We start from the raw sequence: 15,201 nt of genomic DNA on the forward strand, positions 1-15,201 counted from the left end.
TGATTGTAAAGATATATTTTGAGGTAAATATGATTCAGAAGGTAAGGATATGTTGTAGTTCCATAATACAAGAAACCTGTATTTGAAAGATATGACACCTCACACAGTGTAATAAACCCTGGATGATTTATTGGTATCCAGAGGGAGAAAGTGTACTTCATCAAAATGAGGGAAATCACTCAACACTACTTTCAGTTCATTGCCAGAACTTTTATATAGGAACTTTTTCTAGAAGCTACTACCCCAGCCACTTCTAGAAAAACAATACTCAATTTTAGAAGGTCCTAAGAATCCAGAATAATTCAAATATACCACATGCTTAAGAATGTTTGTGTTTAATTGAAGGAGAAAGAGGGGTAAAGTCTACATTATTTTATAAAATGCACTACACAAGAAAAACAGAGAAATGACTGTAAAGCAATATCCTCCTCTTTGAATGTTAGTGTGAATTAGACCCATGTGGACAAAAGACTGCCTTGTTAGAGATGGTATTACTAGGCCCACCAAAACTTGCACTGCTTAATATTCTAAAGAACAAGAGTAGATTTAACCAGACTGTGTATGCTTCACATGCTTAGATCATGGATGGCATTAATATACTTACAAATTATGGGTAAAATATTAAAAAGCATCTAACATCTGAGGAATCTAGGCTTAAACTAAGACCTACTTTAAAAATCTGGGCTCTAAATCTTATTTTAAAAAAGTGACTTTAGCTCCTAAGAGGCAAGAATATTTTTGGTGCTATATTTTAATGAACTAAATGTATTGCTGTAAGAGATGTTAGATAAGCTTTTGGGCATGAAGTGCTCTTTCTCAGTCAAATAAAAGATCTGAACTCCCCCCCCCCCCCAAAAAAAAAAAAATAAAAAAAAAATCCTTGCTTCTGGTATATTTCCTGGACCATCAAAGCTAAAACACCACTACAACCTTATTATACCTTTAGCTCCTAAATTGTTTAATTGTTTTTGAAAATGAAAACCCTAAATGCTGTTCAAACTGTTGTGTTAATTTCCATCCTTGCAGCTATCCTTTCTCTTTTTCCACTTAAGTTTCTTAGTTTTGGTTACTGTAATTGTGATTTTTTTTTTACTGTTTATTCCCTATGCTTTTATAATAGCCATTTACTTGTTTCCCTCCCTAAATTAATGCTAACTGTATTGTCATTTTAATATTTCTTTTGACTTATTTCATATATGTGCAAGTGTCCAAAAGTTCTGGGGTCCTCTATAATTAATGATCAACAAATCCATATGCTCTTCAGTTTTTTAGAGCCAATGTTCCCAAAGATAAATCCTCTGGGCTCTTTCCAGGACACAAGCCCTTCCACCACCCACACTTGGCAATTTAGCCCTCTCCCACTGAGAAAACACTTCACTTGGAGAAAGTGAGAGTTTGGCACTTCTGATAGGGGTCCCTGAGGTGAGAATTTTATATAAAAGGGAGATTGCCATAGTGACTGAATGTAACTGGGGAGCAAAAAGGAGGCAGTCACTCCAATTAATAGAACCAAATGATGAAGGGCTCTACTTAAAATGCTATGAATAGTAATAACCACAACCAATCTGAAACACCTTAATATGTCAGTGAATTGCAGAGGACATAGCCTTTAGATCTAAAACACTTTTCAGTAGGGCAGAAGCTTTATTGCTAAAAGAAACCTCAGATAGTATTTAAAAATCAGTGTTTCCACATGTAACAATGAATAGAAATTTTCTTAGTCCCAGAACTTCTGAATCTGTGTGAAAAATTTTCAAAGACACTTCAGTGTAGCTTCCATTTGTGCATTCACATCTCTACACATGACAACACCTGTTGAGATATCTCAAACACCTGTGCCTCTCTACAAATTACTAATAATAGCGGTATTTGAATGCATCATTGTGCAAGTGCCAGCACTCAGGAAGCGTAGAAAAGCAGGCAGCTGTTACAGAAGTACACTGAGGTACAACTTTACAAAAGGACATCAGAACCTGAAAGAAGTACAAACAAATCAGAACTAGAAACTTTTAAAAGGACTGAGTGCAGGGTCAAGATATTCTTAATGACATTGTCTTCAATGCTGGACCAAACTTTAAGTGTTTGATTGAAAGTTCAGTGGACTTAGTGGAAAGCTATCCATTGATCACACCAAGCTGCACTATGGTGTGGTGTTTATATCGTTTATAATAGGATCCAAATGGTTTCATGATGGTGACATTTTGATAAATATTTTCATTCTAGTACTTCTGATATGCACAGAGCATATTGGCTTTTAACAAGAAAAAGTACACCTACATTATGGGGATTTTGAAGCAGCCAGACTCCTAGAGACACCACTTTTTGTGATTTGGGTGAAAATATCCCACCATAACTTCTAAATGCCAATATTTCTGAAAACAAACCTGCAGAACAGTAGGTACAGCATACTATGTAGGTTAATATTTTTTAAACAAATGGAACAAAGATTAAAGATTCACACACTTTACTACTGCTAAGTAGTTTCATAACATAAATGTACTTGGCTTAAAAATGAGACAAACTGGATAATGTAAACAGGAATAAAACTGCACTTTTGTATAGCACTTTTAGTTATATATCTCAGAATAAGATGTATAGGTGAAAAGAAAAATGAAGCTCAGTTTCTTTTTCATTTAAGACATTTATCAGGTCTAATAGTATAGAATGAATGTTTCAAGGTAGAGAATATAGCAAAAATAACTATCAGGCTAAGTACAGACATTAAAAAAGCCCGAGGCTGAATCAATTCAGTCTTTGCAGGTTAGTCTAAGCTGCGTAGATTGAACTTATAAGCAAGTGAAAACACATTCACTTTTGATTCCAGAAATACAGCCACATGCCTGCAGTGGCCCAGGCCAGAGCTGGGGCAGGGTTGCTAGAGCATGCCTCCCTGCTCAGCTGGAGCAAACACCTTGGATCAAGGCTAGCCCACTTATCCTGTGAGGAGGGTGGGGCGGGAGTTGCAGGGAGAAATGGTAAGCATCCTGGGATGCTGGGGAACTGTAAATTAACTGGAGATGATATGGGACATAAGTTCAATAAACTGATTTAACATAAATCAGTTAACTCTGACACTGCATTCATCCAGGTTTATCTTAAGGGCCTGGTTTTGGCCCTTTTGAAAGTTGTTTATGAGCACTGAGCTTCTGTTGTGTTACAGATTTGAACTGGCCTCCTGTCACTTAGACTAGGGACAGACATAACACATAAACCAGTTTAAGTGATCAGAAACTGGTTTAAACCTGTAACAGAACATAAGTTCAGTGCACATAAACCAGTTTCAAAATGGCTGAAACTGGCTTAAGTTAAACCTGGTTGAATATAGTATCAGACTTAACTGATTTGGGGCAAACCAGTTTATGCAATGTCTGTCTCAGACACCTTTCTGGTTTAACTTAAACCAGAGTCCTTAAGAATCCCAGATGCTTTGCAGCCCATGGCTGGGCTGGGTTGGACTAGGTGGGGCCAGCCTGTTCTCTCTGCTCCACAGAGCAGGGCTGGCCCTGCTCCTCTCCTCCCTAGTCAGAGCTCTGGGGGAGACTGCAGGCACAACAAGGTCTGCCTGGCTTCTCTTGCAGCTCAAGCAGGGATACCTTCTCTCTTCCATCTACCACAGCATGGACCCCAGCCCCACAGACCCTAGGCATGTGGTATGCTAGCTAATGCTGTGTGTGTGTTTCCAGTTTCAGTGGGACAGGAGACAGAACAGTATTCATTTAGGACTTTTTGGAGCTAATCAACAGGACAGCTAGTAATGTCCTTCCTTGGAAAAAGCTGTTTAAGAAGAGCTTGAGCTAATGAGAGAGGCTTTTGTTTTGCTGATGGACTGTGGTTTGCAGCCCTGTCAGGTTTGCAGACAGGTTTGCAGACAGGGAGAGAGAGACTGAAAAGCTCAGCATGCATCAACACTGCATATGCACCACTTTGCCTCAAGAGTCCAAGCTTGGGGCTGGGGGCTGCCAACACTCCTGTCCCTTGAACAGTGTGTGGTGTGGGAGTGATAGGGGAGTGGTAGGGGGAGGAAAAGGAAAGCCTGAAAAGGTGCAGGCCAGGGTGGGGGTTTAAACCCCTCCCTAATCTGAGCGTCCTGCTGGGGCCTGGCCACTCCTCCCTCAACTCAGCACTATGAAAGAGGTAGGAGGGCTGCTCTTATAGAATCATAGAATCATAGAAGTAGGGTCAGAAGGGACCTTGTAGATCTTCAAGTCCGGCCCCCTGCCTGGGCGGGAGAAAAGACTGGACTCGAGTCCATCCAGGTAGTCATCAAGCCTCTTCTTAGAGATCCCCAGGGTAGAAGCCAGCACCACTTCCCTAGGAAGTTGGTTCCAGCTCCTAGCCGCCTTAACTGAAGTAGTTCTTGTGGATAACTAATCTAAATCTACTCTGTAATAATTTTTGTCCATTGTTCCTTGTCATGCCAGGGGGTGCTAGGGGAAACAGTGTCTCCCCTAAACCCTTCCGGTCCCCTCTTGTGAGTTTATAGACAGTCACCAGGTGCCTCCTCAGCCTTGTGAAGGCTGAACAGGTTTAGGTCTCACAGTCTTTCAATGTAGGGTCTGCCCTGTAGTCCCCAGATCATGCGGGTGGCCCTCCTCTGGACCCTTTCAATGTTGTCCACATCCTTTCTGAAATGGGGCGCACAGAACTGGACGCAGTACTCCAGCTGTGGCCTGACCAGCATCACATAGAGGGGGAGGATCACCTCCCTGACTCTACCTGAGATGCACCTGTGGATGCACGACAAGGTCCGGTTAGCCCTGCCAACCGTGACCTCGCATTGTTGGCCCATGTTCATCTTGGAGTCAATAATGACTCTAAGATCCCTTTCTGCCTCCATGCTCTCAAGAAGGGAGTTTTTCATTCTATAAGTTTGCTGCTGGTTTCTACTGCCTAAGTGCAGCACCCTGCACTTGTCAGTATTGAAACGCATCCTATTTATGTCAGCCCACTCCTGTAACCTATCCAGGTCTTGTTGCAGTCTTTCCCTCCCTACTAGCGTGCTCACCTCACCCCAAATTTTGGTATCATCAATGAATTTAAACAGATTGCATTTCACCCCATTGTCCAAATCGCTGATGAAGAAATTGAACAGCGCAGGCCCCAGGACTGAGCCCTGGGGGACTCCGCTACCCACTTCCCCCCAGGTCGAATATGACCCATCCACCACCACCCTCTGAGTACAACCCTTGAGCCACTCTGCAATCCATCTGACTGTGTAGGCTTGAATGCCACGGTCGCCTAGTTTTTTAATGAGGATGGGGTGGGAGACAGTGTCAAAGGCCTTGCTGAAGTCTAGAAAGACTACGTCCATGGCAACACCTGCATCCATTGCCTTTGTGACCTGATCATAAAAGGCAATCAGGTTGGTCTGACATGACCTGCCCTTAATGAAACCATGCTGGTTGTCCTTGAGCATCATCCCTGAAGCCGGCCCATCACAGATGTGCTCCTTGAGGATCTTCTCAAAAAGTTTCCCAAGGATAGAGATAAGACTGATGGGCCTATAGTTGCCCGGGTCCTCTCTCTTCCCTTTTTTGAACTCCCCCGTTCTACCCTGAGCCACTGCAGGCATGTACCTGCATTTCTGGAAAGAGAATGTCTATCCACCTCCAAATTGGTTCAAGCTTTGCAGGTTAGCCTAACCTGCAAAGATTGAATCAATTCAGGCTCAGGCTTTCGAAATGTCTGTCCCTAGCCTTATAGTGGTTTATGAGCAATTTCTGTCCCAAGCCTCAGTGTCAAACTCATTGTTTTGAGTTCAGCCTGCAAATAAGTAGCAGCTCTAGGAACACAGGAGCTGTTCTGATAAACAGTGTTCTTTATTGTGAGGAAACTCTCCATTTGATGGCATCTTACTTAAATGGACATAAATACTTTATATCATAAGTGACTTTCTACAGTTCACCGATCTCAGGATTGTGATTGTTGAAAGCAGTACTTTCTCTCTCTCCCCTTCTCTCTGTGTGTTACTTTTCTAAAAATTTCTTGCTTTTATTGCTCATGTTTTGTAAAGTGTTCTTTCTGCACTTTATTGTCCTTAAGGTATCTCTCTGAGTTCTCAAATGGAGCATTAGCCATATAATGCCATTTTACTGAAAAGTTTACTCAGAACAAAGGGCTTAGGATCCTGATATCTCCTACTAGACATTTGAATTAGCAACCGTGAGCCAGTCACTTTTCTGTAAATACACAGTTTAAGCCACATTGGGCCACACTGTATTCCATCTATTGGGTATCTGAGTGGACATAGCTTCCTAAGTGTGATTCTATTCTATTCTGCTGGAGTTTCTGAAAAGTATTAATACATCTACTTTTGTAATACATGGTAATCTCACTCTTAAAATTGAATCACAAAACAGCAGGGAGAACAGGTACCCACCTACATTGCACATTAACTGTTTTTAGGGACTTGGTCAGGAAATAATAGAATTGCACCTGGGTGCCTATGGCCTAATAAGTGGAATAGAATGGCCCATTGTGGAGATCCTAGGGAAATCATCAGGGAAATCAGAACAGCAAAGCAGCATCACAGTAGCATCCAACCAAGTGAGTGTATAGTTGTTTTTCATTCCTCTGCACTGTATTTCTGGAGTTTAGCTCTCTTTAGCAAGGAATAAAGAAAGCAAGTCAGGGGACCAACTGGTCAACACTGCATTGTCCAGAGGAACAATCTCCCAGTTTATGTACCATTTAATGGAATAAATTTCAGCTACCTAGAGAACCTATGCATATATAATAGGGTGAAGGGTGGATGAGTCAGTACAACAGGTCACAGGGAGGGAGGAGCCCAGGAAAAAGCAAGAGTGAATCCTGAGGATCCTGGTTTCTATAGTTTGTGTACAGAACAACAGAACACATAGCAAGTATGTGTATTTATCTACAGAACACATAACAACCCACTTCAAGGAACATTGGTAGGATAAGAGCTCCAGCTCTCTCTGGAGTTCCACCATTTTTGTATTTCTTACGTGATATGGATAGCTATGTCTATCTAAACATATATTTATTTATATTTCTTGGAAAAAGGCTGGAGAATAAGGACCCACAGTCTTTCAGAGAAGCTTTAAGCATACACTTTTGATTCAGAGTTTCGTCTGTGGCATTAAGAAGCCTGAGGTTAACCTTAACACAAGAAGTCTCTTTCAGGATGGTGGACTTATAAATAAACTTGCTGATTCTCAAAAATAGAAAGCCAAATTTCTGAAATGGCCTCAAAAAACAAAATCTTGGTTGAATTTCAAAATGCTAGTAAAGTCCATCTTTATTATGGCACAGGAACAATGCAATGTCATATTTGTATGAGTCATTTATATATTTATAGTCAATACAGATGACTCTCTGGAAATGAGAAGAAACTGAATGGACCCAGTGACTTCACTTTGGTGGAGGAGTATTCATAATAAAAAGATCTATGTAAGCTATTAATATGACACCAAAAAACTTCAGGCAAAATTCTTTAAGGAGTCTGCTCTAGCTGCTCAGACTGGTGTTTTCAGCAACTTTAGCTTCTACAATGCCAATTACATCCTCTATGTGTTATAGCATTTAGACATCCAGTACACATACTAATTGAAGTGTTTTCTAACCTATAATTCTGTGTCTGATTTAGATTTCAATATAACTCACAAATTAGAGGCTGAATTCTGTTATGTATGCTAAGTGCTTTGATCACATTTTTTATTTCCCTGAACAAACTATAAAATATGTCAAATGTTAATAAAAAATAAGTGTAGCAGACATTGAAGAGTTGTCACATAGAATTAGAATCAGTGCTACAAAATGGATTTTACCCTGCAACCACCTGAATAAGCCTTCCTCAGATGAGTAATTCTATTGAAGTCAGTACATTTACTCTTATGAGTAAGATCTGGTTATATGTTTAGATCTGTGCACGATTGGGCCTGTGCCCTGAAATGGAACATTTTGGCTAGGTACAGATATTCAAAAAGCCTGAAATGGAATCGATCTAAGTTAATGCAGTTTTCTGTAAGTGGCATGGATTTCTGTAAACGGTGTGGTTTAGATCAATAATGAGCAGAACACACATTTGCCCTTGAGTAGGAGGGGCAAATCTTAGACTGAGTTCCACCATTTTAAAATCAGTTTTCATGTACTGAACTTCTGTTCTGTTCTGGCTATAGATTGGTTTCTGATCACTTATACTGATAAAACTACTGGCTACTGTTTTGAATGGATCATACTTTGTCCATTCCGTCTTCGCAACTTTTATTCTTTTTCATTAATTTTTTTTTAATGAGAAATTTTGTGCTTCTGGTACTTGAGGGAATAAACATCTAAGTTTTTCTTTTCTTACTGACTGGGTCCTGTGCAGCAGCCATATCACCAGTGTTCTTTTGGTGCCTTACTGATATTTACATTTTTGAGTGGGAAACAGTGTTTTTTTCCAAAGGTACCCAGGAGCATGGATGAAGGGGTTGGTCATTACTAAACATGAAGCTTGACTGTAGTAGCTGCCTATATCCATGTTCTTACTCTGTTGTTGGTGGAAGCAGTACTGTAGAAAGTAGCCCTCTGCCCCTAAAAGTTAAACAACTTTGATTTAGCTTCTGTTTAAATGTGGGGGAACAGTGTGTGCACAAAGCCCCATTCATTTTTACCCAATGGTAATTTGTTTGTAGGTCCATATTTTAACAAAACTACAGCAAGATGACATCATCTACTAATTTGGTCCCAGAATATTAAACCAGGATCCCCCCATAGTAGACAACAGGCAGTTTCCACCTACTGTCTGCCCCATGAGCAGAAAATCCCAGCACCCATTGTATCAATAGTGCAATCATGAATTCTTTGTATACTCCAAGCCTTATGAAGTCACTGTAATTCCTGACCCCATCCCTAGCACTAGACCTAGACGGCTATCAGATATGTATAAACACATGCAAGAAAATGTGAAGAAAAACCTTATAATTATTAGGTGTGAGCTGTTAAGTTAGTTCAGAAAAATCACTGGTTATCTACTTAGATCAGGGGTGCTCAACCTCCAGCCTGTGGGCTACATGTCACCCACAGAGCCTTGAAATCCAGCCTGTGGGGCTCACTCTAGGTCAGGAAGTTTGATGGGGGGTGGAAATAGTGGCCATTAATAATACCACTCTCCTGGCCCCGCCAAATTCCCAAATCCCAAGCCCCTCATGGCTGGTCAGAGCCAGGCTGCACCACCTTTCTCCAGCAAGGCTGGACCTCACCCCCTTCTATCTCCCCTTTGGGGCTGGTTTGGGGCTGGCCTTGCCATCTCCCCCCACAGGGCCAGATTGTTGCTGGGCACACTCCTTTTTCCCCATGGGGCCAAGCCATGTCCCTTTTCTCCCACAGGGTGGGTTGGGACTGCCATGCTCCAACTCTCCCTGCCATGTGACCAGATTGTGCCCACCATGCCTTCCCTGGGCACCAGATCAGGACCTCCAGCTGGAGCTAGCCAGTGGGTAGACTGGGCATTGTTCTTCTGGCCCACAGGGGGAAAAGGATGCATAGCATTGAGCATCATATCAACCTTTATGCTTCCAATACTACCACAAGAGGGAATATGAAAAAATTAGTGAGCGTGCAACGTAGCCAAGTGATCCCTATACTCAACTTCAATTAATTTGTGATAACACATACTCAGACATAGTTTTTAAGTTTGTTTTCTGGCTGTGGCACTAAAACCAAAAAAGCCCAGCTTCCTTTTCATGCTGAGTTTAGTATCAGTGGGTGCAACTACATGTACAATTGGCATGTAGCAACAAACCCTAGTGCAGTTCACACCAGAGTTTATTTCTGTTTTGGTCAGTGTTTACATGTGTGACCATGACCGCAGCACGTTGAGCCAGAGTGGAGCAGCCCTTAGGGCCTGGGGCATCAGCCTGCCAGCTTGGGCCTGCTCTGCCCTGATACACCATGCTGTGGAGGGGCTGGCTGGGGCAGAAGGGTGCTACAGTGCAGGACTAGCTCCTAGGCAATGCCCACACTGTAACACTAGCTACCATCTACATGTACCTGTAGCACATATAGCTACTCTGCTGTAGGACAGTATTTTTCCAGGATGTAGTTTTCCAAGAAGTACTATCTTATGTCCCGGAGGATAGTACTTTTTCCTGCTGTGGTACCATCTTACAGTGGAGTTAATTTATTGCACCCTAATACTGGCGCACATGTACACAGTAATGCTTTACTGAGGACCTAATTAGTCAGTCTGCAGAAAAGTGCATGGTGAGATGCAACCAGTCAGAACCAATTTGGGTGCAAGCCTTTCCTTGTGACTTGTCTGGCCAGGTCTCAGTTATATGTGCAAAAGTGAGGGTTTCATTTTTAATTAAATCATGACCAGTACATTTACAAAACACTGACCTTGCATGCATGCAGCAGCACAAGTCCTGCTCAGGAGCCAATATGTAGTATTGCCAATGTTCTATACTAGGTTTATTCTTGGTCTTTCATAGGCTTAGTGTATGCTTAAAACAACAATTCTTTAATCATTTGCTGATTGTGCCCTGCCCACTCCTAGAAGAACGGATGGGCACTTACATACATGAAGGGAGGCTATTCCTATGCATTGTAATTGCAGTGCGTTGGAGCAGGCTTGATTAATCGAGTCTGCTGGAGCATGGCAATTACTGAGCTCTAGCAGACTCCAGCTTCACGTGTATTGGTGTCCCCATGCTGAAAAATGGCAGCGGAGCACTTTGAACTAAAGCCGGTTTGATGAGCTTTAGTTTAAAGTGCCCTGCTGCCATTTTTCAGGTGCTTTTAATTAGCATGGCTCTCAGAGCTACGCTAATTGAAGTACCTCCCTCCACTGCCTCTTGGAGCATGTGTAGAAATGCCCAAGGAATCCACGATCCTCAGCTAAATAGCAATAGCCACAAGATTCCCAGCTTTCTCAGCATTCAGAGCTGTAATGATGTGGTCAGCTAGCCAACAGAGGGCTACCTTTTTGTGAACATTGTTTTTAATCATTTATCCCTTCTTTATGTTGAAAAATTCCAAAATCCTCCTTTGGCCAGTTAAACCAGTTTTGGGGCCAGTTCACACCAGCAGCATGGTACAAAGTGACCACATGTTACTGGAAGCCTTGGTCTGAGGAATTTTCCTATGAAGATGCACAAACTCAAAATATTACACACTTTTCCTCCTTTTACCAAACATTTACATTTTGTATAATGGTAAAATCATTGTGCTCTTTTTTCCGTTTTCCTAAAGTGTCATCAAGTAAGAATTGTCTATGTTATCACATCTCATTTAAATTTCTAATGAGCAACTCTGACCTTTAGCAGAAACATCCCCTCCCATCTCCATGTTAACAAAGAACCAGTGTGCATTTGAAAAGGCTTCCCAATTCCCCAAGGGCTGTTAAATGGCATGTTCCAGAAATCATTGACTGATCTCCACAGGGTAATTAGTTTGCAGATGGGAAGCATGTCTGCAATTCATTTTTGGTGGTCCAGGTTGGAAAAGAAATATAGTACACCTGACCTTCAGGTATTCAGTTTTGCAGGAGGATTCTTAGTAAAGGAAAGTTCGTACTCTCTAATAACATTTCTAGTGTGTGGTCAGGAATTGTAATCAGTGTCTGAATTACATTTGCTTTGTCACATTCTAGCAATTGTGGATTATAAATGTGCAGGAATGAACTGCTGGTGAGAAACAATGCTGCCGTTTTGCAATCAGAAGACTGTTTAACAATGTTAAACAAAGTAAGAATGTTTAACAGCTTGTTAAGGTAGAGTATGAAGAAGGAAGTAAATACATGCAGCAGGTTCACATACTGATATTATATTAATATGGTTAGTAAATAAAGATCACACTAAGATGAAATCTTGGTGAGTCAGTCATTTTATTGAAACTACAGCCCTCACTGAAAGATCAATACTGAGTGGAAGAAAGACACTGTGGTAAGTGTTAGATGGCTCTTTATTCTCCAAGTAGCAGGAGAACAATTAAGTTATGAAGACTGTTCTAAATGAGGGTCTATAATGTCTCTGCACTATAAACTTTACAGTAGAATTAACACATTAGTATGTCCCATTTCTGATGCATTCTATAGAATTTATACCAGCTACACATTTTGAAGTGCAACATTATTTAGATACGATGCAGTTTATGGACTGGAGGATTTAAAAACATTTGTTTTCATATACATTTTTAATCTTGCTTTAAATTTTACAATAGAGGAAAATATTAGTCCTCATACAAAAAATATCTACCTAATGCATTTCTGTTGGCATGTAGTCATTGCTTTTCGGACAGCAAGTACAAAAGGGATAAATTCATAAGCCTTCTAAAATGTGAAACAGCAATGTGAAGTAAGTCTCCATGAGTTCCAAATTATTTAATGGAGATCAATCCATGCTGGCTGCAAATGAAGGAAAGTGTTTGGATAAAATAACTCAAGCTCTTACTACATCATAAAAATATTGTTCTTTGTTGACAGTAGGGTAAATTGTGTCTGAAAGGTGATGGCTTGGATAGAGCAGTGGTGAAATATCAGCAAGGACTAACCCCTTAGTGTAAAAGACAGCACATCTACATAAGACACTACTGCACAGCGGTTACTGTGCATATATTTGGTACTTAATTATAAAAGTATAAAATAAACATGCAGTAACCGGAGTACTGTGCAGTAGTGCCAGCAAACTCCTTTTAAGTGACGCTATTGTGCAGTAGCCTAATAATACTGCGCAGTGGATATTAGCACTGTTGGTGCTGTGATGTGCTACTGCACAGTATTATTTGGCTACTGCGCAGTTAGCATTTCATGTAGATGTGCCCAGAGAGGAGCAGACCATGGCTTCACTTCCTACCCAATTGTACCCACCCTCTTTGGAATATGTTGTACTATTTCTGATGCATGGAGAGAGCTTATCTTCCACTGTCCTGAGTATATGGACTACAGTTATGGCTGGCACATTTGCAGTGTGCTGTAAATTTATAAGCCTTCTATGGGAAATCTTTTTGTGATCTCTCATTCCCCATGAATGGGTATATGGGCAGCCATACTCCAGCCCAAGGTTAGGAGGATTTTTTGGCCCAGATCACCAGTTTGAAAACAATATTCCATGTTGTTTGCAGTAGCTGTTACTCTCTTGTTTTCTATTATATGAATATGTAGTTTCCTAAGGGAGCACTGTCCTTATCACAGAAGCTACAATGGTAAACAGCATTAACTAGCATCCTCAACAGCTGAGTGATGAAGGGCTGATTGGATATGAAAAATGAGTTGCCCTTCCTCCTTTGGAGATGGTTTCATCCAGCACAAGGCACATTTGGCAGAGGGAGGCTGCAGGCCTATTATTTATGTGTTGCTTATTATCTGGATTAACAGAAAAGTTCAGCCTTTGGTGTTGTAAACTGAACAACTGAACCACTAAAGAAAAAAAATAAGTAGGCAAGTAAAAACAGATAAACCGAGCTATTAAAACTGTAACTTCTCCATGTACCACCTCTCGGTAGAAAACCTGATATAGTGGGTTTTTTTGCTGTTCTAGAATGTATCAGGAGACTGTGAAATGTTCAAAGGATACAGTTGTATGTGTCATTTCACATATTCACTTGAAATTTATGTCGATACAAAGCAATTTTACATCATGGACCTGAAAAATAGGAAGTAGCAGCCCATGCAGGAACCTTAGTCTTTGCTAATAGCTTGTATACCTAAACTGTATGGTAAGCACTACAACATTTTAATTAAATTTCTTAAGGTCAATAAAATGCCATTGTTTTGACAGTCAGCTGTGATCACATAAACTTCTGTGTCCAGATGGCTGCCTGTTTACTGGCAATGCTGCATTGATAAATTCACCAATTACATAGACATTAATATTACATCCTTGCAGATTCCAAGCACAGTCTGACCTCACCGGTGTGGTTTAGTATCTTGCTTAATCCCTTGTGCGTGCTTGCAGAATATTATCATGCTCTTGTAGTGGGTTCATCCATCAAAATCTCCCCATCTTCTTAGCATGGTGAGCATTATGGAGTTTGTAGAAACAGCTGTCATCACACGGAATGGGCCAAATTAGGCTTTCCCATGGGAGAGCAAAAGTAAGGCAGAAAGCCCAGGTTCATATGGCTGTAGAATTTTCTCTGAATCATCTTTTTGGGGCTGAAACTTGTCAAGCTGTAAAACAGTCAATGGCCCTTCTAAACTGCAAATATTCTGTGACCTCTTGGGAAAGCCAGTGGTTATCAGAGCACCAGAAGAAGACAGAGTATCTCTCAAGAACTGCTTGAGCCCTCATCACCATGAAACCATAATGCTTTGGGGAGTTTTGATTTGGGGAGTTTTGCTCCTATTCATCCCAAGGAGCAATTCTACCAAGTCTGGGAATACAGAGCAAGTGCCCATGTAGAATAATGTCAATATAGAGTAATTCCTAAATGTAATAACATGTTACTGGGGGCAGCAGCTGCCTATTTAAATGGCACTGTTCCAGATGTGGATAGAAGCTAAATGAAATTCAGATCAGTGGAAGGTGAGAGCTATTGCAGTTCAATGTGGTTCAATTCCTTTTCATAGTTTCATAGTTGGTAGGGTCTGAAGGGGCCTGAGCAGATCATCAAGTTGAAACCCCTGCCACGGGCAGGAAAGAATGCTGGGGTCAAATGAACCCGGCTAGGTGATTATTTAGCCTCCTTTTGAAGGCCCCCAAGGTAGGAGCGAGAACCACTTCGCTTGGAAGTTGGTTCCAGTTCTTAGCTGCTCTGACTGTGAAGTAGCGCCTCCTGATGTCTAGCCTGAACCTACTCTCAGTCAACTTGTTGCCATTATTCCTAGTTACTTTGGGTTGTGCTTAGGGAAACAAGGACTGTCCCATTCCCCACTGGTCCCCTCTGGTAAGTTTATAGACGGCCACCAGATCCCCCCTCAGCCTTCTCTTGTGGAGGCTGAACAGGTTCAGCTCCCTTAGCCTCTCCTTGTAGGGCCTGCTCTGCTGCCCCCTGACCATGCGAGTAGCCCTCCTCTAGACCCTCTCGATGCTGTCCACATCCCTCCTGAAGTGTGGTGCCCAGAACTGGATGTAGTACTCCAACTGTGGCCTGACCAGTATCACATAGAGGGGGAGGATCACCTCCTTGAACCTGCTTATGATGCATCTGTGGATGCATGACAAGGTGCGGTTAGCTGTGCTGACCACGTCCCCACATTGGCAGCCCATGTTCACCTTGGAATCAATAATGACTCCAAGATCCTTTTCTGCCTCT

Source organism: Crocodylus siamensis, chromosome 3, assembly GCF_052110815.1.
Source record: "Crocodylus siamensis isolate JL-2025a chromosome 3, ASM5211081v1, whole genome shotgun sequence".
Classification (NCBI taxonomy): domain Eukaryota; kingdom Metazoa; phylum Chordata; order Crocodylia; family Crocodylidae; genus Crocodylus; species Crocodylus siamensis.